This window comes from Myotis myotis, unplaced genomic scaffold (assembly GCF_014108235.1).
Source record: "Myotis myotis isolate mMyoMyo1 unplaced genomic scaffold, mMyoMyo1.p scaffold_m19_p_5, whole genome shotgun sequence".
In the NCBI taxonomy this organism is placed as follows: domain Eukaryota; kingdom Metazoa; phylum Chordata; class Mammalia; order Chiroptera; family Vespertilionidae; genus Myotis; species Myotis myotis.
Genome location: NW_023416357.1, coordinates 2,355,259 through 2,382,396, shown reverse-complemented (window position 1 = coordinate 2,382,396; position 27,138 = coordinate 2,355,259). Strand labels below are relative to the sequence as shown.

General features: G+C 45.5%; 1 long non-coding RNA gene across 2 annotated transcripts; it reads right to left on the bottom strand.

The window, feature by feature from the left end:
- Positions 1-7,561: 7,561 nt before the first annotated feature.
- LOC118656451 lies at positions 7,562-19,792 on the bottom strand. 2 transcript variants are annotated; one of them, XR_004967613.1, is made up of 4 exons: positions 19,562-19,792; positions 14,106-14,195; positions 8,350-8,538; positions 7,562-7,699 (listed from the first exon to the last, which is right to left on the bottom strand). It is a non-coding gene; the product is annotated as an uncharacterized LOC118656451 (long non-coding RNA). The 2 variants fall into 2 exon arrangements; XR_004967614.1 differs by lacking the exons at positions 7,562-7,699; positions 8,350-8,538 and adding an exon at positions 13,689-13,773 and having other exon boundaries at positions 19,562-19,786.
- Between the last annotated feature and the right edge of the window lie 7,346 nt (positions 19,793-27,138).

Genomic DNA, 27,138 nt, shown 5'->3' with positions numbered 1-27,138 from the left:
TCCCCATCGTCCTCCCCTTTGCCTCCCTCACCCAGCCCTGCCCTGCCCCAGGTGTTCAGCACATGTTGTCTGTGTCCGTGGGCTGCGCATCTATGTTCTTTAGCTAATCTCTTCTAGGCCCCTCCGCCCAGCTCCCCTCTGAGACCTGTCTGTTCCGTGAATCCAGGCTCTGGTCCTATATTATTCATCAGTTTATTGTGTTCATTAGATTCCACATAAGAGTGAGATACTTGTCTTTCTCTGACTGGCTTATTTCGCTTAGAATTATACTCTCCAGGTCCCTCCCTGCTGTGCCAAAGGATAAGCATTCCTTCTTTTTTACAGCTGCATAGTATTCCATTGTGTAAATGTACCACCGTTTTTTTTTTATCCAGTCATCTACTGATGGGCTCTGGAGCTGCTTTCGGATGTTGGTTATTGTAATAGCGCTGCTATGAACATGAGGGTGCACACATTCTTTCTGATGGACAGACAACAGGTGCTGAGGAGGGAGTGGAGAAGAGGGAACCCTAGTGGCTGCTGGTGGGAATGCAGGTTGGTGCGGCCACTGTGGAGAACAGTAGGGAGTTTCCTACTTAACGTCGTGAATGGCTCCCCTCCCGGAAGCCGAGGTACGATGACAGCAAGGCCCTTCTTCCCTACGCTTGAAGCTCAGGCTTCATGTCCAGCCGCTTCCCTCTCCGCTCCCCTGACTTCCCTCTGAGTTGGTAACCTGTGTGCCAGGCACCAGAAAGACCTGCCGTTTTCCACTAAGTGCCATGCCATTTCACACCTGCAGTCCCTGCCGGAACGCCCATGCCCCTGGGCACACAGCCATCTTCAGACCCTGAACCAACTCTTCGCTCGGGCAGTTTAACCACCAGATCACTCAACACTCTCTACGCGGCTAAATTTTCCTGAGTCGCCCACTCATGTTTGATCACGCTCTCCTTAGCGCCAGACTGTACGAAAGACATAAATCTAATAATGCAGCATAACACTTTATTTTTAAATGTTGTTTATAATGTCTTCCCTATAGGACTTTGAAATCCTTGTAACAGAAAAACATATCATTTCCCCCCTTGTGTCCCCAAAGCCTTGGAGAGCTTGGTATGAAAGAAGCACTAAAAATTACACTTAAAAGTAGTTAAGGTCTGAATTGAAATGATGTAAGTTCCATGATTTGTAAGTTACCATTCCAGGCACTGTGGGTTATAAAGATAAATAAAACGATGCTCTCCATTTATGGAACTAGTGGAAGTCACGAGATGTGCATGTAAGTGAAAATTCAGCGAGATAGGAAGGGATAGCACTGTGGGAATTGGAGGAAGATTTTTGTTTTTCTTATCAACAGGACTAGGAAGACTTCGTGCAGAAAGGAGAAATGGACATGGTAACTGAGAGAGTCCCGAAGCCAAAATCCAGACTAAAGTGCATGGGCTCTCCATGAAGTGAATCAGGAGGCCTCTAAATTTTGCAGACGTGAAAACCAGTGTTCAGAGCAAGGCTTATAAATAATCAATTGGGTAGCGGTAGGCAGGGGAAACTGAATACATGGAGGCTGGGTGCAGCGTGGCCATTTAGAGAACCATTACATTATTCCGACAAACCGTTCTGTGGGACTTGATGTTTAAATCCCAGACATGGAGATGCAGGTGGAAAAGCCAAAACGTGGGGAGAAACTTGGGACGTTTGCAAGACAAGACCAGTGAAGCTCAGCAAATAATGTCCAGCAGGAACAGACAAAATAGATACTCACCCAAGACGAATCAGAAGTCCTAACCCTGAGGGACTGAAAGGGTGAGAACAGAGACAGGGAACACCCGGGAACTTGGGAAGCAGTTCGCCTCTGTTCTTGTCATGTGCCTGGGCACAGCGGTACGCACAGCAGGGACGCGCACTAGGCAACTGGGAAGGGGTCTAGAGAATCAGAGAGAGAGTGTGTGCCTGAAAGTCAAGACTTGGCCATTCATCTAAAAGAGGTGTGGAAGGACCCAGGAGTGAGTATTATCGCCAAGGTTACAACACAGGGGAAGGCACGATTTGAGAAAGAAACTTCGGAGCACCCTACGTTGAGGAAACTAGCTCAGAGAACAAGAAAGCTGTCCTCACATCATGCTCATTGAAGCCAAAGGAAAGCAAAGTACAAACATGAAGAAGCTACTGACAAGATCTAATGGCATCGGGTACTGAAGCTGTGCTGTAGCTGCATGTGTGGATCAAAATTTAATTTAAATTAATTAAATTAATATGTACCACCTCATTTGCATTAGCCATGTTGCCAGTGTTTGCCACCCCGTGTGGCAGGCAGGCCCATAAAAGAATATACAGAGGCAGGACCAACCCATCCCGGCAGAAGGTGTCTTTAACTGTGTTGGACTGAGGAATATGAAGCCCAAAAGAAAAGTCAGCATAGAAGGGGTTTTCAAGGCATTTAAGGGCATTAGCTCCATCCCTCTGTCCACTTGCTCTAGGTGAGTCCTTCCACAAGCGGCTAATCTCTTTATACCCAGTTTCTAGCACTTACCCCTAGAGTTCTTCTCTAAGTGCTTAAATGGTGATATGATATCACCACGCAGGTTACTGTGGTAAAATACATGTGGATCACCATTTCGTCACTTAATAGGAGGGCAGCTTCAAGTCCCAGTTCTGGGAGAAGTTCTTTTAAAGTCAGTGCCCGAGCCCTGGCAGGTTTGGCTCAGTGGATAGAGCATTGGCCCTCAGACTAAAGGGTCTCGGGTTCAATTCCAGTCAAGGGCATGTACCTCTATTGCAGGCTCCATCCCTGGTGCCGGGCGCATGCAGAAGGCAGCCAATGGCTGTCTCTCTCACACCCGATGTTTCTCTCTCTCTCTGTCTCTCCTCCCCCCTTCCACTCTCTCTAAAAATCAGTGGAAAAATGTCCTCAGGTGAGGATTATCAACAACAACAAAAATAATAACGTTAGTGCCTAAAGGAGGCATGAGCATAGGGGATGGCTTAGAGCAGTGGTTCTCAACCTTCCTAATGCCGCGACCCTTTAATACAGATTCTCATGTTGTGGTGACCCCCAACCATAAAATTATTTTCGTTGCTACTTCAATTTTGCTACTGTTATGAATCGTCATGTAAATATCTGATATGCAAGATGTATTTTCATTGTTACAAATTGAACATAATTAAAGCATAGTGATGAATCACAAAAACAATATGTAATTATAGATGTGTTTTCCGATGGTCTTAGGGGACCCCTGTGAAAGGGTCATTCGACCCCCAGGTTGAGAACCGCTTTTAGAGAGCACAGGGGGAGGACGCAGAGAGGAGGAAGCTGGAAGGACATGTTAGAGCAATTTAGATTGTCTCCTTGTTGAAGGGACAGGTGCACTGTCTGTCAAAGATGGTATCACACATCAGTGTGGGAGTGGCGGGGAACTTCTATGGGGAAGGCAAAGAAGAAATCTAAATTAGAGCCAGCTGCGTCTCCCATGGCCCTGAAGTCACACTATTCCTAGGGCAGGGGCTGGATTTATCTCTAGTGCCCAAGTCTGACTGTGTGGACAGTTGCTGCCTGACCAGGATTCTGAGGCTGCATTTGGCCTCATTTGGAAAGAGGCATGAATAAACAGAGTAAGCACAGAAAATCCGTTGTCTAAACATGACCCTTTCTCCTTTCTGCCCGTCCACGCCCTTTCTTAATCATTAAACCCTTAGGACCGCAGATCCTGGTCAGCCTCAAACTGTGTCAAGAGCATAGCCTCGGGTCTGTGGACCCCATAAGCAGGGGTGGGGGACGTCCGGCCCTCCGGCCCCATGAGGCCCGAGAACTCACTTGGTCTGGCCCTGCCGAGGCATTAGGGGTGAGCTCATTAAATGTTTGACTAACTGTGGCAGACTAATTCTTAAGCTGGTAATTTTGTACGGCCCGAGAATGATGTCATAAATACCCAAATGGCCGTTGGCAGAAAAATAGGGTTCCCACCGAGTCATAGACAGCTCATTCAAGCTGAAGATGGTATCTTGACCTCAGTTGTGTTTCACCCCAGGCCCATGAAAGCCAAACAACCTCACAGACCCACCCCCTCAGGAAACCAGACTCACATTAGGGTCTGATGTGACGATCACCCACTCCCCTCCCTGGCCCTCACCAATCAGGGGAGCCCAGGACCCCATCCTGTAGCCGCCATGACCAATGACTTTGCCCTATGTAACCACCCCCTGGAAGCCACCGGGAGCCGGGTCTAGCTGACCTGCAACTCCAGCCTTGGCCCCATTTCCTCCACCAAAAAACCCTCACTTTCTCGGCAGCCAGGACCTGTCCACGTTTGATTGGATTTGAGGTGCACAAGCAAACAGACGCCTTCAGCCCGGGGAACAAGATAGAAATGTCGCCTGAAAGTTAACTCCACATGTGACCCTGTTTGTTTGGTTTCAGGTGACTAAATGGTCAGAGAGAAGGAGCCATCCTTGTTTCTTCCCGGTGTCCTGCTCCTGTGACCACGGAATAGAGGGGCTTAGATTTGGCCTCTGAAGTGCCAACAGGCCAGGTCCGTCCTTCACCCGAGGCCCAGGTTCGCATCCCACCCTTCCTAGGCGCCAAGCTTCCAGATGGCCTCAGCGCAAAGCCCATCCCGCTTCCTCCCCAAGACTCGCTGAGGCACCTCTGGTCCCCGCCCCGTGGCTGGTCACGGTCTCTCCACATACCCACCTGCAGCCACTTGGATCTGAAAGGCAGGGTGTAACCTGAGCTCCTTAAGGACGCCTGATTGTGAAAGGTAGAGGCTGGGATTGAAAACACACAAATGTCGCTTCACGGAGAATTTAACCAAGGTCCTTGTGGATTGAACTAATCTGAGGAAACGCATTCAGTAACCATGGTTACACAAACTGGGAACCTCCGAAGGAAGTCATTTCAAGATCTCTTATCACCGGCCCCACACACTCTTCACTTTGGTATCAACTCTGAGTAGCTACCGATCATCAGCCAATATTTTTAGCAGTAGTGGTACAGAGAGATGTCATTCTTGACTTAAGGGCAATTAAGATCTAACATAGTCGGTGCACAATGATTTCTGGGCTTTTTAAGTGAATTAAGAAAGACAATGAGGGTTTTCTTTGACTATGTATCAGGGACATCGATTTCAGTCCTTACGTGTCCTTTTACATATAATGTGCCTAACACTTCCTAGAGCAATAGGGGTCAGCATCACCATTAAATGTGTCAAGAATAACTTAGTTGTGAGGTTTATTTGATTAAATGTATGAATTTCACAGAAGCCCTTCATAATTTTTAATCATAGTCCAGTGTCCTTCATACTTGAAAAAAAAATGGAGGCTATTTTTCACGGCCCATTTCTCAGTCAATTAAAATCCCAGCATGATTGTTTATGCCCTCCCCCTACTTACCCTCACCAACAAAAATACTCGATTTTGGAAGAGATGTAAATTCCTGGATTAGATCAAGTTTTGCCAAAAATATAGCGGCCAGACATTACCACATGTTTCGCTGTTCTGCTTTCATGTGATTTTTCTTCCTTAAATTAAATCCCTTGCGACAGGTTTACGGAGAACTCGGAGAAAAATGGAAGAATTGGTTTGAATGATCCTGTTCAGTAGGAGGGGAAAACGTGGAATGAGTCCGTTTTCCCTTTTACCCAAAGTATGGTTAATCCTTAAGGTTTCATTCTCTGTGGTCAAAGGACTGAAAAAGTGGGGTTTGGGAAGTGAGACAGAAGTGTTTAGGCTAAAACAAGGACCTCTCACAAGTTCGTTGAGCGGTAGCAAAAAAAAAAACAGGCCACGTGGACTGGAGAGAAGTTGCTCTTTCAATCCGGCGTGCTCACCGGGAACTCTGGGGCTACGGGGCCCAATGGAGCCTTTCATCCTCCCCAGGCCCATGCTTCTCTGTGGACCCAGGGCTCTGTAAATCACCATGCCTCCCAGCCAGCGCCTCGGCCCTTCTGTTTATGTACATTAGGCATGTGCTTCCTGTGACCACTTCAAAAGAAATGTAACTTTCTTAAATATTATTTAAGTGCCGCTCGACGGCTGTGAAAGAGAGAACGTGTAACTGCCTGTGAGTCCCTGACCGCACAGGTGGGGGAAGAAGGGCGAGTGGCTGCAATGCTACACTGACCAGGCTGGGAAACGGGCAATAACGTGTGATTAAATGCAGATGTGAACCTGAAAAATTCAGTTAATCACAGGTATTAAACATGCCTGGAAGCTATAAAAAACGCAGAGTCAACCAATGAATAACCAACCTTTCACTGAAGGAGTGTAGTGATCCCCAATTCACATTGGGGGGGAAACAAGGGACCAAGTTTAAATTACTTCATCTTTTCCATCTTGTGTAAATGTTTATGTACAAATGAACAGACCATTAACTAGGCCAGGAACCAGGGAACATTGGCTAATGGAATAAATCAAACTGGAGCAGAGAGAGCCGTGAGCGACAGGTGTGTAAGCAGCACTTGGAAAGGAGCACGCTGAAGAATATTCCATCTGAGTCAGCATGAGCCACAGGAGGAACGCTGTAAAAAGGTTTTGAAACCCAGAACGCCAGGCACACCCACAGACAGTGCGATGCTATGGCAAGCAGGCCATGATGTCCGCAAGTGGTGCTGGGAGATCGAAACTCGCCCCTCCCCGGCGGATGCTCCCAGCCTCACCTGGGGCTGGCACAGAACTGACACTCATTCAATGCTGGTTCTGACATATTGTGAGTAGTGCTCCACGAAATAAGAAATTTTAAAAGTGCACCTATACTAAGAAGAAGGTTTCAAATAGAATTCAAACAGGTAAGCATAATGGCTACTGTATATCCTATCTAATAGTAGACAAACATGGTAATTGACCGTACCTTCACTACGCCTCCTATTGGCTAATCAGCACATATGCAAATTAACCGCCAACAAAGATGGCGGCTAATTTGCATACTGCAGGCAGATCCTGCTGCTGCGCCACCCCAGCGCGATCACCAGCCGCCGCCCACCCCAGCGCGGGATCTGGGCCTGCTGTGTGCGGGGCGGGGTAGGCAGGGCAGACACCATGGGATTGGGCATGCCATCTGCCACCAGGGGAGTGGGCCTAAGCCAGCAGATGGTTATCTCCCGAGGGGTCCCAGACTGTGAGAGGGCACAGGTTGGGCTGAGGGACCACCCCCCCACCCCCCAGCCAGTGCACAAATTTTTGTGCACTGGGCTTCTAGTATATATATATTCATGCCCTTACCAGCAGTCACCACCCTTCCCCATCCCCAGCTGCCTACCTAACATTGTTGAAAAGCTCCTCTGTTTCATCTGACTCCAGTGAGTCCCTCATTCATCATTTTCAGCTGCTGACTTATTGCTTTCAGCAGCTGGTTCTTCAAAGCCAAGTTGAAAATGCAGTCAGGAGTTTGGTGAAGGGATGGGATAGCCACAGGTTACAGAGTGGCCTTTCAGAACACAAAGCTAAACTATTTCCTAGCATATTTGCTTTCCAGCGCAGCTCCCAAGATTTGTCCTTGCAAAATGTGGGGATGTCCCAGATCCACGCATCCAGAAAATGGAGCCCTGAGATCCACAATATCGATCAAATCACATGAGGAAGACTGGAGGAGAATTCCAAAGTTTAATAGTGAACAAGCAAAAGGAAAAAGTTTGGTGTTGAAGAAACCCCTGAGACTAAAGTCTTCATTGTGGTGCCCTCGATGTCCATGTGTTTCTCCACCAGGTTAAAGGGTTCCCGCGGTGTTGCCGCTCTAGAGGGAGTGTTTTGTTGAAAGACAAAGGAAGAGGATGTTGACGGAATTGTTAACAAAAACAGCATAACCGAACAAGAAATCCAGTGTGAAAAGAAAGGAAGCCGGTGCACGCAGAAGTTTGCAAACTGAAAAAAGTGAGAGAGCAGAGGGGAGAGTCTAGGGCCGGAACGGCCGTGGCCGTGCGAGCCAGAGGCGGCAGCTCAGACCCTTCCATGACACACGCTGAGCATGAACAAGGAGCCCACAGTCTTTCGGAGGCAGAAGGGAGAGGTGGAGGCAGGAAAGTTGGAAAGTCACCTCATCTCACACCTGCAGTCCTTCACCGTAATCGCAGAGAGACATGCTAACGATTAGCCAAGAGGTGCCTTCAAATGTCGTTTCTGCCCCCCAAAATCCCACTATTTTGTAAGAGAATATTTATTGGGTAAATCACAGAAGTGGGAGAAGTAATTCCTAGAAGGAATGGGCTTAGGAAACAAGTTTCAGAGGTGAAGGAAGGGCCCTGGGAGTGAGGAAGCTAAGGCATCAGGCGGTAGAGTGGGGGAGGGGAGGGAGAGGCAGGGGGTGCTCCCAGGAGGGAGGGCCTCTGGCCCCTCTGTCCTAAGGGTTTAAGGGTGGAGATCTCAGGGGAGGCCCCAGGGGAAGACCTCTACAGCAGAGTCAGCAGCTTCCCAGGTGTGTCCTTTCAGGACATGGTCTCCACTGATTGGCTGGCCGGCACCAGGGCAGCGGGTCCTCCTCCGATGCACTTTGATGGGCCCATGTTTGCAAAGTTATTAATGTGTCTCCACAGACTAGTTTTCCTCATCTTGGGAAAAATGCTCTACAAACAGAGGCTGGGAAAAAACACAAAACAAATCCCAGCTCATTTCCTGTGTCGAATTGGGAAAATAAGGAAAGTGTTCAATTAGAGAGAAACTATTTTGACATTTTTCTTCCTTTGTATTCCCCCATGCATACTCCTGAAATAAAAATAGAATTAATCCTATCTTCCATGATCCAATTCAAGTTTAAAATAGGGTTGGATATATCCAGGGATGAAATAATGAGTGTAGCAGTATTTGAGGCTAAGAATAGAGTCTATAACTTAAGAACCTTAAGAATTTAGTAAGTGGGTGGTGAACACATAATACAATATACAAATATTATAGAATTGTACAGCTGCAGCTTATATACTTTTATTAACCAATGTCACTCCAATAAATTTTTATAAAAGAAAAAAATAATAGCTTAATGAGAGTCCACAAAATAGCATCCAAACCTACAAAAAAAGTTTTATAAGAGTTTATTTGAGCCAAGTTTGTGAGAAAATGCTCCAGTGAACAGAAGATTTGCAGTTTCTTTTAGGCGTTTAGAATCAACAGAGAAAACGTAAGGACGGCACGTGAAATCCACTGATGGTAGATTAAGGAGGTGGGAGAAAGCAAGGTGGGGAACCCCAGGGTTGGATAAAAGGCCATGTGGAGAGAGAGATACTGCTTTCCCATTGGTGGGTGTTGGTGAAGTCACACTGAACATTTACAGCACACGAGACGGCGTGCGGGCAAGAGATAGCATGAGGGGTTCTGTGGTTGGGGCTCTGCTGGGCTTGCCCTCTGCAGCCTGCGGGTGTGGCTGGAAGGATCTAGAAAAAAATACCGACCTTTCCAAGGTATGTTATCCTAGATGCGCGAGAGTAATGGACAGAGCGCACTGAGGAGGAAGGTGAGTCTTTGCTGAGCAAGCTGTGGGCCTGGGCGTGCGGGCATGGCTACCCACCAGGACCGGCCCAGTTACGAACCTGAGATCCGACCACCCTTTGTGCTACCTGCCATGGGTCGCCTTGACCTGGTCAGATGCATAGATAGCCCCATTTTTGCTCCCCATGAGTCTCATGTTAAGTGAAATAAGTCAGATGGAGAAAGACAGATACCATCTGCCTTATATGTGGAATCTGAATAACAAAAGCAACAAAAGGGAACAGAAACCAACTAAAAATCCCGAGAACAAGTGGATGGTCCTGAGTGGAGGTGGCTGAGCGGATGAACAGAAAAGGGGTTGAGAAGTACAGCGTCAGCTGTAAAATGAGGAGGTGATGTCCAGCACGGGGAATAGCGTGAGAGCTATGTACGGTGACAGATGGTCACTGGGCTTATGGTGATGACTCTGCAAGACGTAGAAATGCTGAGTCACTATGTTGTACACCTGAAACTAATATGATACTGTAGGTCAGCTATAATTAAAAATGAATTAAAGAGGCGTGGCCGGCATGGCTCAGTGGTTGAGCATCATCTATGAACCAGCAGGTCAGGGTTCGATTCCTGGTCAGGGCACAGGCCTGGGTTGCAGGCCTGGTCCCCAGTGTGGGACATGCAGGCGGCAGCCAATCAATAATTCTCTCTCATCATTGATGTTTCCATCTCTCTCTCCCTCTCCCTTCCTCTCAGAAATCAATAAAAATGTTTTTAAAAATAAATAAAACAATATATATTTTTAAAATGAATTAAAGAGAAAAAAGACGTTAGTGAGATTTCCTCTCGGCTTATCCGAGCAGCTTCATCTGAAGACCCTCAGTCCCTTTAAGAAGGTGAGTGCTGCCAAACCGGTTTGGCTCAGTGGATAGAGCATCGGCCTGCGGACTAAAGGGTCCCAGGTTCGATTCCAGTCAAGGGCATGTACCTGGGTTGCGGGCACATCCCCAGTAGGGGGTGTGCAGGAGGCAGCTGATCGATGTTTCTCTCTCATCGATGTTTCTAACTCTCTATCCCTCTCCCTCCCTCTCTGTAAAAAATCAATAAAATATATTTAAAAAAAAATTTTTTTAAAAAAAAGAAGGTGAGCGCTTTGTTCACCACGGGCCTTTGCAAAGGAAACACTTTTCCTGGTTCCTGGCTACTGGGCTCCATCCCACAGTAGCTCGTGTGCTCCTCCACTTTCTGAAAACTTTGTGGGTTTTGATGTTTATTTTTAAACTTGACAGTTCTCTGCCTGAAAACACGGATTCTGTCTAAAGCAATTGGAATCCACTTGGACATATCGCAACACAAAATAAGAAGATAGCAACGAAGCAGCCTGCACATGTGAGCGAACGGAAACACCGAGCCCAGGACAACGAGCTCCAGGAAAGCCAGGGAAATGCCCTGCCTGCAGCTCCGGGGCCTACAGGATAGTGGTTCATAGCACGTGTCTGGCCATAAAGATTTATTGACTGACGGAGTAAATGGATGAAAAAGAGTTCAAGATTGACAGCAAATGTAGTTGAAGAACCCTAATGCATGTAGCATTTAATTTGCTTTACTCACAACTGGGGAGCCGTGAAGGGGCTGCATGATTATTTGCGGTCTTGTCCAAGATTACTAACTCAAGAGAAGACAAAGCGAAACCCAGACTCTCAATTATGTTTACACTTCTACGTCTTTTTTTAACTTTTTATTTTGAAATAATTGTAGACTCACATGCAGGTGGAAGAAATAACAGATTCTGTGAACACTTTCCTCTGTATTCTCCAACAATAACATCTTGTAGAACTAGAGTACAATATCCCAGTCAGGCGAGTTACACTGATACAATCCATAAGCCTTAAGATACACACACTTGTCATTAACACAGTTATAAAAATATGCACTCATCTGTATGTATGCGTATTCAGTTCTACACAATTTTATCACATGTGTAGATGCATGTGGTCCACTTAGATGTCTTTTATTCGTTTTAATTCCATTTTATTTCAAAGAGTTTCTGCTAGAGCGCAGGTGAAGTGGGCTGCAAGAGGAAGACCGGCTGGACCCAGGGGGTCTACTCCCGGATCTGGATACGGGAGCAAGGTGAACGACACAGCCAGCCCGGATTGCCCACAGCACACACAGCGAGGGAGATACGAGCAGGAAGCATGAGGTGAGTCGCGCAAATAAATGAGGACCGAGTAAGGGGCACCTGAAGGAGCCCGGGAAATGGCAGAAGACACAAGGAGATACGCACTGAAGCCTGTTACTATGAAAAAGGCGGGAGTGACGGGAACAAAATACAATATGGGATAAAATATCCTTATTAGTTTTCCAACGTTATCTTCCTTGTCTCTAATAGTCCCTACTAATTTCACAGGATGCCGGAAGCCGGTCCATCCTTGCTGCTTGACACAGTCGCTGCAGGAAAGAAACATCTGCACAGCATATGTTTCAAGGGACCTGGCGTATATAGCATACTGTTCTTAATATGTTTGCTCCCCTTAGCGCTGTGTGTTTTAACCAAGGTCACCTCTCCAAGAAAGGTTGTTTCCCCAGGTAGGAATTTTTCCCTGAAGTCAGGGAGGGGATGCCTCTCCTAGAAAGGTTGCTTCCCCAGGTAGGGATTTTCCCCTGAAGCTAGGGAGGGAATAAAACCTCTTAACTAAGTGCCAGGTGGGTAATTAATCACTTTAACTATGAACAATCATGCTTAAGCTACATAATCTTTACTCCCTGGAATGGAGATAAGAAACGCCCTAACCTTTGTAATAGAAATTGACAGGATTAAAATCAACTGGTATAAATACGGATGTAACAAGACAATAAACGGCAGAACTTCGCTGGAGATCCAGACCAGAACTTGGCTGGAGATCCTGGCTGGAGATCCTGGCTAGGCTGCTGATCAACTGAACACTGTCTCCGTGTCCTTCCTTCTTCGCCGACTCCGTCTACACCTTTGGGGACCCCTGGACCTGCTGGGGTTGGACCCCGGCAACAGGACAGCCATTAGTAATGACCAGCCTAGCAAAACCATTGGGCATATTAAAGTAGGTAAGCCTAGTATTGCTTAACTATGCAAGATAGGAGGTTTTTTTAAAATTTTATTTTCTTTCGCAGGCACACACATGCACACACACACTAGACACTGACATCTGCTCTTTCAGGTAGAAAAACACATTAGCTCAATTTTTTAAAGTTATTGAAAAGTCTTATGAATGTGTCTCCTTTATTTTCACACTAGAGGCCCAGTGCACGAAATGCTTGCACAGTACGGTCCCTAGTGACTGCTGGCTGCCAGCCAGGGCCTCCCTTCCCCGGCTCCTGGCTGCCAGCTGCCGGCTGGGGCCTTCCTTCATTTTCACCACCCCCTGGTGGTCAGCGCACGTCAGAGTGAGCAATCAAACTCCCAAGGGGACACTTTGCATATTAGGCTTTTATATAGAGAGATGCTTGGGAGGTTCCAAAGACAACCGCTACCACCCATAAAGGGTACAAGAAACTAGGAAAGTGGTATACTTCCAGAAAAACACTCTAAACTAGCCCTGTTCCCCAAACTCAACATGAAGCTAAAGCGTAGTGATGCCCCTTGAAATCCTGGCAAAAACAACCACTGCCCTTTAGATCTACAGTTTTCTTCTTCACAAAACTCAGACTTATCTCTAAGGTTTTGCTTGCACTGTTGGTCACGTCAATTAGAACTCTGAAGCCGTGCCTTTCCCTGGAGTCTCTGCAATGTTTAGACATCTGACTTCCTTCTCAACCTTGCTTACTTGTGTGTGAGAACTTTCAAAATCCTTTCCCAGGAGATCTGTTGGTTTTATGTCCATCCGTTATCTTCCATGGTAACCGAAATAAAGAATCGATTAAACATTTTATCAATGTCTTCATTTTTTCTTTAATAGTTTCCCTTTTTTATAGTAGCCATACCCCTTCCATACTTCTGATCCTTCTGATACTTATAATTATTCACATTCTGAAAGGATTAGGTCTACAAATTCTTTAGAAGCTGGTAAACAGTGTTCTCTTTATATTCCCAATTGAGTTATTAATAAGAATTCTTATAAAAATAAGATTTGGCCTGGGCTTAGAAAAAACGAAGGTAGACAAGATGCCAGTCAAAGAGTAGGCCCCTAGAAGAATAACCCACTATTGATGACTTCGGCTTTTATGATTCTACACACAAAGGAATTGTGCCCATGTATGTATAACCTTAAGCTTTCTACATATAAGAAAGAGAGATAAAAGTTGACACTAAAAGATGGTATTCAGACCATATTTGTAAATTTGAAGTAAATGATAAAAATTTATTTGAAAAATATATTGGGCTCCTGAAACAAGTAAGTGTCCTTGTGATCCAGGCAGCTGAGCCTAGAAGAGAGTGGATTATAGCAGTTATTTCAGTACATTAAACACTAAAGCACGACTGAGCACAGAAAGAGGTGACGAGATTTTATATCATTTCCCAACTGTTGTTAAACCTGTGAAACAAAAATTGGAGAAAACTTTAAGTGCCACGCACTAACCTGGAAATGCAGTACAAATGCTTGTGGAAGCCCAGGGCAGTGAAGAGGGGAAAGATCTGAATAAAATAATAGCGGAACCCCAATCCTATTCTCTCTGTGCGTTTAAAGTCGAATTTCCATTCCAGTCCAGAGTCAGAGAAACTCATGGGGACCTGAGTAAATTGTGGGTAAACTTACCTCCACCTTTAGAAACGTCCCCACAGCCTGGCACCAGCGCCGTGGAGTCTACGGAGCTGAAGAGGTAGCGGACTGCTCAATGACTGTGTTCTAGACAAGCAGAGGCGAGAACCAGTAAGCTTAACCAGTGGAAATTTTTGCAGACAAAACACGAAAAAGTACATTTTAAAAATCAGAAAGAAGCTTCAAGTAAGTTTAAAATGTTCTAAGAAATAAAGGAATAGAAATAAAACATCTCCATCCTAATAGAAGAATGTGAACAATGTCTCATTAGAACAGGGGTCCTCAAACTACGGCCCGTGGGCCACATGCAAATACAAATATTGTATTTGTTCCGTTTTGTTTTTTTACTTCAAAATAAGATATGTGCAGTGTGCATAGGAATTTGTTCATAGTTTTTTTTTAAAACTATAATCCGGCCCTCCAACGGTTTGAGGGACACTGAACTGGCCCCCTGTTTAAAAAGTTTGAGGACCCCTGAATTAGAAGATGACCATAATGGAATATGTAGGAGAGAGAAATATATGTTGTGTATCAGTGATTCGCTGGCAGAATTCACGGGTCTCAGAAAGGTGTGAAACTCCTGGTTACAGCAAGAGGCTACAGATTAAAATCAGGAGGAAGAAGACACGTGCATGGATTCCAGGAGCGCCCAGACTCACGCCTCCAGGTGTCCTCCACCAGTAGAGTTGCTCAAATGTAGGTAATTATACAAACAGTGATGTGTAATGACACCTGTGAAGCGCTGTCCCCCCAGGGAAGCTCACCTGAGCCTCATGTCCAGGGTTTTTATTGGGGGTCAATCAAGTAGGCAGGCAGGACTCAGCCTCCTCACATGCCAGCCACTGAGCAAAACAGGCTCACCATGCACCACACGTGTTGGCACAAACCATCTGGTCACGTTGGCACTGTGTGGCCCCAGAAGAAGGTTCCACAGCCTCAGAGCTCAACTTCCAGGGGTTTCCCTCGGGCAGTGACGGCGAGCCTTTTGAGTTCGGCGTGTCAGGATTTTGAAAAACCCTAACTTAACTCTGGTGCCATGTCACATATAGAAATGTTTTGATCTTTGCAACCATAGTAAAACAAAGATTTATATTTTTGATATTTATTTTATATATTTAAATGCCATTTAACAAAGAAAAATCAACCAAAACAATGAGTTCGTGTGTCAGAGGTGACACGCGTGCCATAGGTTCGCCATCACTGCCCCAGGGCCAGGTCAGAAAGCAGGCCCTCATTGGACATGTGAGGTTTGAGCAGCTCACTTCTGAAGAGTTAACTCGTTCCTGCACCCACTTACAAAATTTTAAAAAATCAGTTCATTCAGCACAAGGATAAACACAAAGAAAACATAAACAAATTTAAAGACTAATCCAAGGAAGTCTCCCAGAATTCAATACAGATTGACCAAAGAGAGAGAGAGAGACAGAGAGAGAGAGAGAGATAAAGGATGAGATGGGAAGGTGCAGTGTCCCGCTAGGAAGAGTTACTGAAAAAGAAAACAGAATTAAAGAAAAGTTCCCGTTATTCCGAGGCGTGGATGCCTCACAGAACATGTAAAGTACATGCATGGCCTTTTGCAGTTGGACATGCCTGCCCCGCTGTTGCAAAGAAGTCCAGCGTCGCTGGCCCCGGGCACTAACGCAGCCATGGGCAAACTACGGCCTGCGGGCCGGATCCGGCCCGTTTGAAATGAATAAAACTAAAAAAATAAAAAGACCGTACCCTTTTATGTAATGATGTTTACTTTGAATTTATATTAGTTCACACAAACACTCCATCCATGCTTTTGTTCCGGCCCTCCGGTCCAGTTTAAGAACCCATTGCGGCCCTCGAGTCAGAAAGTTTGCCCACCCCTGCTCTAACGCCAGGTGGTTGGCCGCCTCATGTGCTGGTTCAGGTTTTCAAACACACGTGTCCAGGAGGGAACATGGCAGCTCTCAGTCCCCACACCCGGGCCAGGAGCTGGCACTTGCATTGTTTGGGTCTGGAAACCAGCCAGTACACTGACTGCGTGAGAAATGGAATGTGAAATTCGTTTTACTTTTTTTTTTTTGTAAAACAGCAGATTAATTTTTTTAAAGCCAAACCCAGAGGAGGCATTTCCAGAGTCACAGCCGGCAACTGTGGCCGCACAGCGCCGGGATGGCCGCGGTGCCGGCGGAGCGGGGAAGAGGTGGCAGGGGCGGCCGGGCGCCGTGCGGGTCGCGTTACACGGCTTCTCAGAGGCGCTCGGTCTCCAGGGCGTGCCGTACAGTAAGGGCGGCAGTGAGAAAGGGGGGGAAACGCTGAGCTGGTCAAATGCGATGTCCTCTTCCGAGGGGTCAGCCAACAGGGCTTGTAACAGCTCATATCCTAGACAGTGGGAATGCAAGCGAGGGATTTTTCCCTTCTCTCCCAGGAGAAAAAATAAATATCCAGGCAGGAGTTTTGAAATCCAGAAAATTCACAGCTGGAAACCCAAAATAACCCGGCCCGAATCCTCAGAGTCTGCCTTTGATCTATTATCTCCTTGAGAGGACGGCAAAGTAGGACATGAACTTCACAGGGGGGCACGTCCCGACTTCTACCAGGGGCCCCGAGGAGTAGAGGGAACTTGCTGCTTGGATTAAGGTTCATTGTACACCTTTACATGTAATAGACTCATAACTACTTAACCTAAGAGATTCCTCCCATCTCACATTCTCTCAGCAGCTGACTTCTGTCCTGCTCTCCACCGGCTCCAAGAAGCCCGCGTGCAGTGACCTGGATGCCCCTGGAGCACAGATCTCCCTCCTCACACGTGCCCCGCACATGCGCCAGTCCCCATTGCTCCTACTTGGAAAGGTTTCGCTCCAGCACTCGTCCTCTTGCCTAATGGGGTGGGGGGAGAGGGGGGGTGAGACGTAGGATCCTTCAAAATTATTTCGCAATCAGCCATCTTCTCTCCACAGCTGCATGGGCTGCCCGTGTTGTCTTATTCTTCTTTGGCAGCAAAAGAAAGGGAGGAGAACAAGGAACTGGAGGCCTGACATGCTCGGCCTTTTGCCTTGCTGCTGGCAGCGTAACCACTACGCATCCCCCCCACATGGGTCGTGGCCAGCGAGGCCAGCCTCAGTGTGGATGAGGCAGGGAAAGGGCAAAGGGCAGGACCAAATCGCCTGCACTGCCCGGCTCACACCTGTCCTCAGACACCTGACAGCCCGCTCTGGCACGTTCCTGTGGATTCTTCCAGATGCATTAACTTCTTCAAAATCTGCTAAAGCGTTGCTAGAAGCTTATAGACAGTGCTATAAACTCCTGTTAATAAAACGTTCTCCCCACAATGATAATACGCAATGACATGGCACTTCCCCGTACCAGGCTCTGATCTAATGCTTCACAAACAGACCTATTTGTGCCTCGCCACGTCCCTAGGAGGCAGGCATGATCACACCCTCGCGTCATGGACTAGATGGGGAGACCGAGATACTCAGAGGCCAAGCAATTGGCCCACAGTCACGAAAGCAGTCAACACCCGGCCATGGGTTTGAACTCAGGACGTCTTGGTCCCAGATCCCTGACCTTAACTACCAGGGCCTCCTGCCTATCTGGCCACCAGACAGCAGCTGCGCCCGGGGATCATGATCATTGAGCTGCAATGCTTTGCCTAAGGATGCGAAGACCTCGGGAATCCGGTAGTGTTTTCAGCGTTGGGTTCTGAACCCAAAGAGGACACTGGCTGCTGGTGAGACCTCACAGGTACCCTGACTCAGAGACTCCCCGCTGCCCCGCTCTCGGAGGCTTGCCTGCACTACACACAAGCATAACACATTCCTGGAAATAACACCCATTTAAAGGCATTAGGGCTGACAAGGAGCATCGTTCTGCTGCTCATCAAGTTAATTTCCCAAACATTTCTTCAGCATCTGCTATTCGTAAAACACTAGGCGAACTAACAGGGGCTCGCCTTGCTGTCAAACTCAACCGGCAGAGCACCAGGTCTTGGACTTGGCTACACACTGTGGCCACCTGGGCGGTCCCGGTGAAGTAGCTCAGTGGGGAGAACGCCAATGACCCCAGTCGAGTATATGCAGACTCTCTAGGGTGGGACGAAGGCTGAGGGAGGCTGGAGGCTCCCAGCTACTCCCCTGTGCAGCCAGCGCTGAGAATGCGGAGCCGCGGATGAGGGTCCCGAGTGTCAGCCTGCTGCCCTCAGCAACAGCATCTTCCCTCCCCTGTGTTTCCTTGTCCTTCCTGGCCAGGTGAGTGGAATTTTACTTGAGCAACTTCAAGTGCCTTCACCTGGAGCTCTTCTTAGCTTCTAACAGTTAGAATCTAACTCCAACTGGCCGAGGCAGAGCATTGTGGGTGGCAGCGGTCATGGTGTGAGGTTGCCCTCGGACCCGGGGGGATCTGAGGGCCGGTGATGCGGTGGCGAGGCCTGGGCCCTGCGGACTGACACGCATCGCTCGCATCTCAGCTCCCAGGTGAGGACCCCGGGTGAGTCACACGCTTTCCGTCTGTTTCCCTTTTTGTGATCGTGACACCTGTTTGTGAGAACTGCACTTACTGACTTACACAAAGGGCCTGGTCCAGGTAGATGGACAATGGACGGTATCTTCTACTTGACTGTTTTCTCCTGCTAGTGAAAATGTATTCTGTTCCACCCTGGCCGGTGTGGCTCAGTTGATTGGGCGTCATCCCATCCACCGAGGGGTAGCTGGTTCGATTCCCAGCCAGGGCACAGGCCCAGGTTGCAGGCTCCATCCCTGAATGGAGAAGCTCCCCAGCTGGGGGCTGTGCAGGAGGCAGCTGATCACTGATGTTTCACTGTCATGTCGATGTTTCTCTCACTCCTTCTCTCCTCTCTCTCTAAAAATATCAATTAAAATATTTTAAAAATTAAAAATGAAATGAATCCTGTCCCCTTTGGAGGCCTTCTTTGCTGGGTCCCTTTAAGACTGCCAGCCGAGTGGGGCTCCGCTCTGACAAAAGCCTTGGAACGTCCGTGCCTTTCACAGCAATTTCCCACACTGGACACTGAAGTCACATCTTGGCTGGTCCTAACCGTTTCCAATTCCTCAGATTCTTCGGTCTCTTTCATTTTTTCCCACATCCTCAGACTTCCACTCCAAAGTGATCTTTGCTCCCAAGGTCCTTCCATGCAGTTCCTTCCCGTCCGCTTCTCCTCTCTGCGGAACCCGCCCCGTCCTCCCACCGCCTTCAAATACACAAAACAGCTCACAGCGGCCCCGTGCATCCCAGCTCTCTCCCGCAGCGGGTCCGGTGAGGAGTCAGGCTGTTGCCCCAACGGAGATGCACGTGAGTCATTACTCAGCCTTCACCTGCTGAGGTTGGTGTGAGAACCAGCAAAAAACCTGTAAGAAAATAAACTCCATACGAGAACCAGACAGAACATATTAAGGGGCCCCAATCGGACGGCCTGAGGAGACAAATGTTCTAGAAGGAGACTTGCAAGTCCCTGTTGATCTCACCTGCCGTAGCCTCTCTGTGCAGCTGAGCATCATCCTGGCACGTAACCGCTCAGACTTCCTTTTTTAAAACCCACGAGCACTTGTTATTCCCTCTCTCGGTCCTTTGCTCGCACTGTTATCAGCTGTGGAGTAGTCTCAAAGCAATGACTCAGGGTCCCCGTTATCTTATCTCTGCATAGCACAGCCCTGGCTCCATTTGATGCATCAGAGCTGCTGCTTGGCATTTCTCAATTCCCACAACGTTAGCCAAATGACGGACGAAAGATCCCCTAACAGACGACCTCCTTTCTGAGCGCAGAGCAGTCTTCTGTGGGAGTGTCACTCACCCCGGGGCCGTCTCTCTCCGCCAGCCCACCTGCTGCCTCGGGAGGGGCCAGACGTGGGCCCGTGAGGTGTCCTGGGTGACAGAAAGCAGTGAGCTCATCTCCACGGTTTCCAGGGCGGCTCCATCAGCCGGCTGCCTCTTGCTGGCTGGCTCATCAATCTTCTCATTTCTAACCGAGCCATCTGCTCCTGTTTTCCCAGCCTCTCAGTGCGGTTCACAGCCTTCCTCTGGTCACGGACACCTGTGCCTCTCCCCGCCGCTGTTTTCGCTGAATTTCTTTTCCATCATAAGCTGTGAGGTGGCAGCGTCGATTCCCGCTGTCATAAACAGAGTCCGTGGGGCTTTATCTTGCAGATTACTATTTTTAAAGACTCTTTCTGACTTAGCCATATTATCGCTTAGGAATTCAAAAATCTCCTGTTTTTCTCTCCAGGCTTCTTGGTCTTTTTCTCTTTCTTTAAAGGGCTGGAGTATATATATATATATATATATATATATATATATATATATATATATACACATACACACACACACACATATATATATATCTTATAGTAATATAGTATATGTATATAATATAATATAATATAATTAATATAACATATATATCCTAAAAGCAGACTACCTTTAAGGTAATGCCTATGGCCCAGCTGTTTTCAAATAGTTACTAGCCTGTCAGTGTTCTTTAAGCATTTAGAGATTATAAATCTTCACTATGTGAAATTTAAGTTAGTCTGGAAAAAGTTTGGATAAAAATATTGATGAAGTATAATCTTCAAGGTCCAGAGATTAATTAATGTACCCAAGGCCACTTGTTCTCTCCGGAAGTTTTATAAAATTCACTGTTCCTCCCGCACACCCACCAAAACAGAGGTGCTCTTTCCCCTGGAAAAGCATCTCAGGAGCTGAGCACAGAGTTCCCCGATGGAAGATGGTGTGAAACCACAGAATCCCGCTCTCAGCCACCCCGTCCTCATCCCCACTGAGACCGCTTGAAAACTTCTGATCTAGTTTGACGTGATTACTGATAAGGGAGGACGCAGGCCTGAGCAGGCGGAATACCTGACCCAAGGACCAGACCCTGTTAGTGACGCAGCAAATAAAAACGGAAGTCTCCCGATTTCTGGCATGGGGGTCATGATGTCTCCCCTCAGAGCGGTCCATGATGAAAATCACACTCTGGCCAGGAAAGCGGTGGTGGGACGTCTTGAGATTCTGCTTGGACTGTGGGGTGTGCTTCTCAAGAAAAGAAAAGCAGACAAGGCCTGTCACTGCGTCTGCACGTGCCCTGTGCTTGTGCTCTTGTGCGGATATCTTTGACCTTGGCACTAACAAATGGGTTGAGCAGCTTCCAGCTGAGAACCCTGTGGTTTCCCATACATGAGAGCCTATGGCAATCGCTATGACAACAGGGATAGCATTCTGTAAACACGTGTCATGGGCCATTCAGCTGTGTTTAAGTTTAGGCAAGCTTGAATGAGTTTGAGTAAGCAACATTTTCAGGCATGTTCTATACAGATCATTGTCCTATAGACCTGACTCAACTGGTGATATAAATCAGCTGACAAATAAACAAATTTCTGCAAACTGCATCTTTCTTGGAAGTGAGATGTTATCCCAAAGCCTCAGGAAGACATTAACGGGACAAACCATGTTTATAGAAGACTGTGGAAACTTCTGTAGATCATTCATAATGATTAAGAGAATAAGCTGGTAATCTGAGCCCCCGTGACCTTAGGACCTATGAAACTTATAATCAGTATACATTTTCTTACTCAGCTTGGGTCACCATAATATCATAGGCTGGGGGGTTTCAGCAACAGAAATTTAATTTCTCATAGTTCTAGAAGCTGAAAATCCAAGATCAGGATGGCAGCATGGTTTGGTTTGCATGAAAGCTCTCCTCCTAGTTTTGCTATGCTGCCTTTACTGCCTTTTCACTATGCCCTCAGGCCTCACATGGCAAAGAGAGAGAGAGAGACAGAGAGAGAGGGAGACTCTAGTTTCTCTTCTTAAAGGACACTAATGCTATTGGGTAAGGGCCCCATCCTTATGATCTGATTTAACCTTAATTTCTTCCATAAAGACCCTGTCTCCAAATATCATCGTGGTGAGCATCAGGACTTTGACTTCAACATATGAATTTGGGGGAGACACAATTCAGTTCATGATTTCATTTAATATAAAACTTGGAATGATGCTATAGCATAGGCCTTTGATATTTCTGGCACATATTATAAAATATTTTTATGTATTACACAATTATATTGAAATCTATATTATATTTATATTTAAAATATGTATAATACAGAGAGAAAGCCACTTTTCAAGCATCATATGAGAATGAAATATTTAGTACATGTGGATTTTCCAGATAAGTAAAAATTACCATTATAAGCAATGCATCTTTGCTATTACAACTATTTAACGGAGTTATTTGCGGCATGTTCATAAGTCTCCCTCTTTAAATATAGACATGCATATTTAAAAATAATTTAAAAGTATTTCCTTGACAATGCAAGGTCATCATTTGGAAGACCAAGTTTTATACTCTGACAATGAAGGATACAGATGTGCAAAACTGTCTCCTTCGACTACGAGAGAGCCGGATTTACCATCTCCATGCTCAGAAATAAAACAGGTGCAGGAAAACGCAATCTCAGACATGTCAGAGGCAAGCCTTCTAGAGTGCTGTTTACACTGTTACTTATTGCATAATCTTTTATATTAAACTAGAGGCCCAGTGCACAAAATTCATGCAAGGGGGCTTGGCCCCCCACCACTGCGGCTTCATCCAGAAGGTTGTCCGGAAGGACATCCAGAAGGGTGTCCGGTCTAATTAGCATATTACGCTTTTATTATTATAGACTAGAGGCCCAGCACACAAAATCGCTCATGGTAGCTCGCCACCACCCGCCAGCCACCCTGCCGCATTCACAGCCCCGCCCACCCACTACCCACCTTGCTATGATCAGAGCCTGTGCGCCGCGGGGGAGGGACCAAGAGGTGCTCAATGCACCTCATGGTGACTGGTCGTTTGGTCGTCCTGGTCGTCACAGACACTGGCTTTTTATAAATATAGATGGCAGCGTTTCCTTTCACCTTCCATTCTGAATCAGTAGAATGTGGGCTACGGGCCTAAAGTTTCACACCTGGGAAAAGTGTGCCAGCTCTGAAATGTTAAGTTTGTTATGAGATGTTTCTTATTTATTTGTGTATGTGTTTAGATGTGTGTGTGTGTGTGTTTAGTTTGTCTTAAGAATTAAAGTTGCTAAAAGTCCAGTGATATATAAAGACATTATTTGAAAGTAACCAAACTGCATTTAATTGAAATATTCTACAATTTAGCTTTTCACTGAATGTGTTGTCTTTAGAAGCATAAATGGAAAGCATCATAGTGGCTTGATGATTATTAATGAAACATGCTCCTGTAAATATTTCTCAGTCCCACTGGGAGTAGCCTAAGTACTAAGTACTATTTTTTATGTATGTACTTCCTTTCCTCAAAGGCTCTCCATCTTTAAGTAATTTAAACTAAATAAAAACAAATGTTTTGGTAGTCACAAGAATTTAACTCAGCTTTCTCATTACAATAATGCTATTTTACATGTTTTTCAACTTTGTTTCATTTCTACTGAAATGAACCATGATTCTCCCAACAATTTTGAAAGTTATCTTGATAGGTTTTTATTACTATTGGTGAAACTAAGCCCTAAATTGTATTGTGCATATACAATATTCATTAATTTAGGTAACATTCAAGTATAAAACATAAAGCATGTCTATACACATTTGGGAGTTTTAGAACATATTTGTTTTGTTTCAAAATTTAATACACACAACTAACACCATGGGTACATAAAATAAACACTATTGGTTATTACTATTAATGAAGAAATTAGTTCTAGATAAGAATTTATTTTTTAAAAATATATTTGGCAAATAGTCTATGTTTGAATTTGACTAAAATTCCTGATTTGTTTTCTCTTAAGATTATACTAGTGCTTCACTAAAATGTTATTCTTCTTGAACAGAATTTGACCTTTACTTTCCGTCTGCCCATCCCAACCTGGGGGGTCGAGGCACTTACACTCCAAGATCACAAAAGTAAGCTGCCGCCCAAACTGCAGGGACAGTGGTTTAATAAAAAGATGGTTCCTGTAGGACCCCTTTGTTGTCACAATCGTTGGCAGAAGCAATGTGGTTCAGTAGAAAGTTTTACATTTAGATTCAAAGTTTTGTTTCCAAGAAATTTGGGAATATGTATCAAGAAACCAAACTAATCATATCCATTGACTTCGTACAGAGCATTTTTCTCTTGGGAACCTCCTATTAAATATTAAAATATAAATCAGGACACTATGCACAAAGAGAGGCTCTGAGGCATTATTTGTTATAAACATGGAAAACGTTTTAACTTATATGACAGAATATTATGATCTAAAAATGTGGACTGAGGTCTAAAATTAGGGCCCAATGTCATGTGCTGCCTGAGGACTGGTGACATCAGGACCCGGAATAGCCCAACCGGAAGTTTCTCTCCCAATTCTGCTCTGACACATAAGGTGTGAGTCCTGAAGGGCCCTTTCTGTTTTGTTTTCTTAATTCATCTTTTATTGTTGACAGTTTGACAGATGTCCCTCTTTTTTTCCTCATTGACCCCCTCCACCTCACTCCCTGCCCTGCTTCACCACACTATTGTCTGTGTCCTTGGGTTATGCATTCTTGTGTATAAGTTCTTTGGTCTGAACGGTCCTCGGTCCTTTTCTAATGCTATCAGCAATAGTATTTCACTCGTTGCAATTTAAGTCCAATACATTACAATACAATACTGAGATTCAGGTGCTCACATTCTGCCATAATTATTACTTGACATTTGGAATGGGCTGGGGTTTGGGCTATTTTTTTTTGAACTACTGATCATCAAAAGACCACATCTCCGATAATGTTGCACATCTTAGGAGGCCTGTTTCCATCTGACCATTTGATATGATGAGATTACAGGCTAATGCTCTGTTTCAAAAAGCCTCGGCAGCTGTCGTTTGAAGCCTCCCCAGATGTGTGTGATGCATCAGACAGAGCTTAGTTCTGGAAAAGCGAAATCGTAATGATGGGAGATGGAGTGATAAAAAGGTGCTGCATGAAACCGAGTGAGTCAGGGGAAGAAACAAACAAACAACTTCTGGGACCTATTCTGAAGTCAGCTGCCACTAAATAGATTGTTTATTTCACTTGAAAATTTAAAAAAATAAAATAAAAAGGAGTATCAGAACTGGGAGACACATACCATCAGCTATGATTCTTTCTGACTTTCTCTCCTGAATGGCATTTACTTTTGTCCAGAGCTTGCAAATTCTTTCCTTCCTGTCTGTCTGTCTGTCTGTCGGTCTTTATAGCTGTGGGTGGGAATAAAGTCCCTTTTCCACATGAACAACTGTAATTATAACGCACAAAGGCAAAGAGTGCAGTGACTACTTTTAAGAATATTTTGGCTGATTTTCTTTTGTGAAATATTAGGGAATGTATCTAAAAATTTTGCAGAAGCCTATACACACACACACACACACACACACACACACACACATATTTTTATTGGTTTCAGAAAGGAAGGGAGGAGGAAAGAGAGAGAAACATCAATAATGAGAGAGAATCATTGATCGGCCACCTCCTGTACGTACCACACTGGGGATCGAGCCCACAATCCGGGCATATGCCCTTGACCGGAATCAAACCTGGGACCCTTCAGTCTGCAGGCCGATGTTCTATCCACTGAGCAAACCGGCTAGGGCCACAGAAGCCATTTTGGAAGGCATGCGAATGTGTAACTCTGACTTAGAGCATCCTCTAGCTGCCCCATGTGATCTGAATAACAGGGACCAGGACACGTAATATTCGGGTTCAAAGCACCAAACCCACCACTTGGCTTTCCGTGAAAGGCTTTCTAGAGTCATTTCCCTAATATTAATGATGTAAAGCTTTACCTGCTTAAGAGAAAGGTAAGGAAAAGGATTGGGGGCCTAGAAGTGAAAGATTTACTGTGTCATTTACTTTGCAAAGGTATCAGTATCTTTTATACAAGTGCAGAAATATACATTAAACCACACACACACACACACATGCATACATGCAAACATCTTTGCCATTAATTAAACATATTTCCTTATCACTAAGACCATACCTATTGGATCACTTCACCCTCTAATTATAGACTCACTTTAGAATTCAGCTCTCAGCACAGTACTTATTAAATTAAGGCACAAAGACCTGTTACTCTTTCGTAGTCTCAGGAACTAGGACTAAGTTTAACATGTTTTCACAGGCAGAAATCAGGCAACATAGACTCATGAGATAAACAAATAATAAAAAATCCAAACAACTGCTTTCTTGTTATTTTCTTTGACCCACAATAGCATTAAGACTTGATTTTGCTTCAGTGGGTATATGTAGGTACATCTAGTTGAGTATTTCTTGAGAAAAATACCAATAACACCCTTTTGCTACAATACCACTTGTTAAATATTCTCATAAAAATCGTCAGCACTGCCATATATTTTTTTAATTCTTTTTTAAATTTAAATTCTTTATTGTTGAAAGTATTACATATGACTGCCAGATATTTTTGAGATAAACAATCTCTAGGGAAACTTTAAACCTCTGTGTACATGAACTCACTAGTTTCAATTAAATTACTTAAATTTCCATGTATTTAGATGACCGCGCAACTTACTAAAGTCAAGAAGAGAAGCTCTCAGTGGGACCATGTGTAAAATTTGAGTATCAAAGACAAAGCCTGGAGTTTACACAAATCCCAAATCCTAACGCCTACTCACGCCCTGATTGAAATCCTGCATTTTCTCACACCTCTGCACGCCCAGTTATCTGGGAGCTGAGCATGGAAGTACTCAAATACCAAAGCCATGACTCTTGTGTATTTGTGGCCAGAGCCGCAGGAAGTAGCAGAAACCTCAGGAGGATTCCCTCCCTGGTGCTATTTCCAGCATTGTGTTTCATGTGTGCGAGGTCTGCACAGTTCAAAGGCCTTTCTCAAAGGCAATGAACCTGAATCTTTTTCAAAAGCAAGTCCTACATAGCTGTATTCTTCAAGTTTTATGAGAGCAAGGAGAAACGTATCCCAGAAAGCTAGCTGTTTCCTGGCCTATACACTAGATTCAATAATAAGCAAGAGGCCCCATGTATTTAAAAGGGTAAATCTAGCCCTAGCTGGTTTGGCTCAGTGGCTAGAATGTCAGCC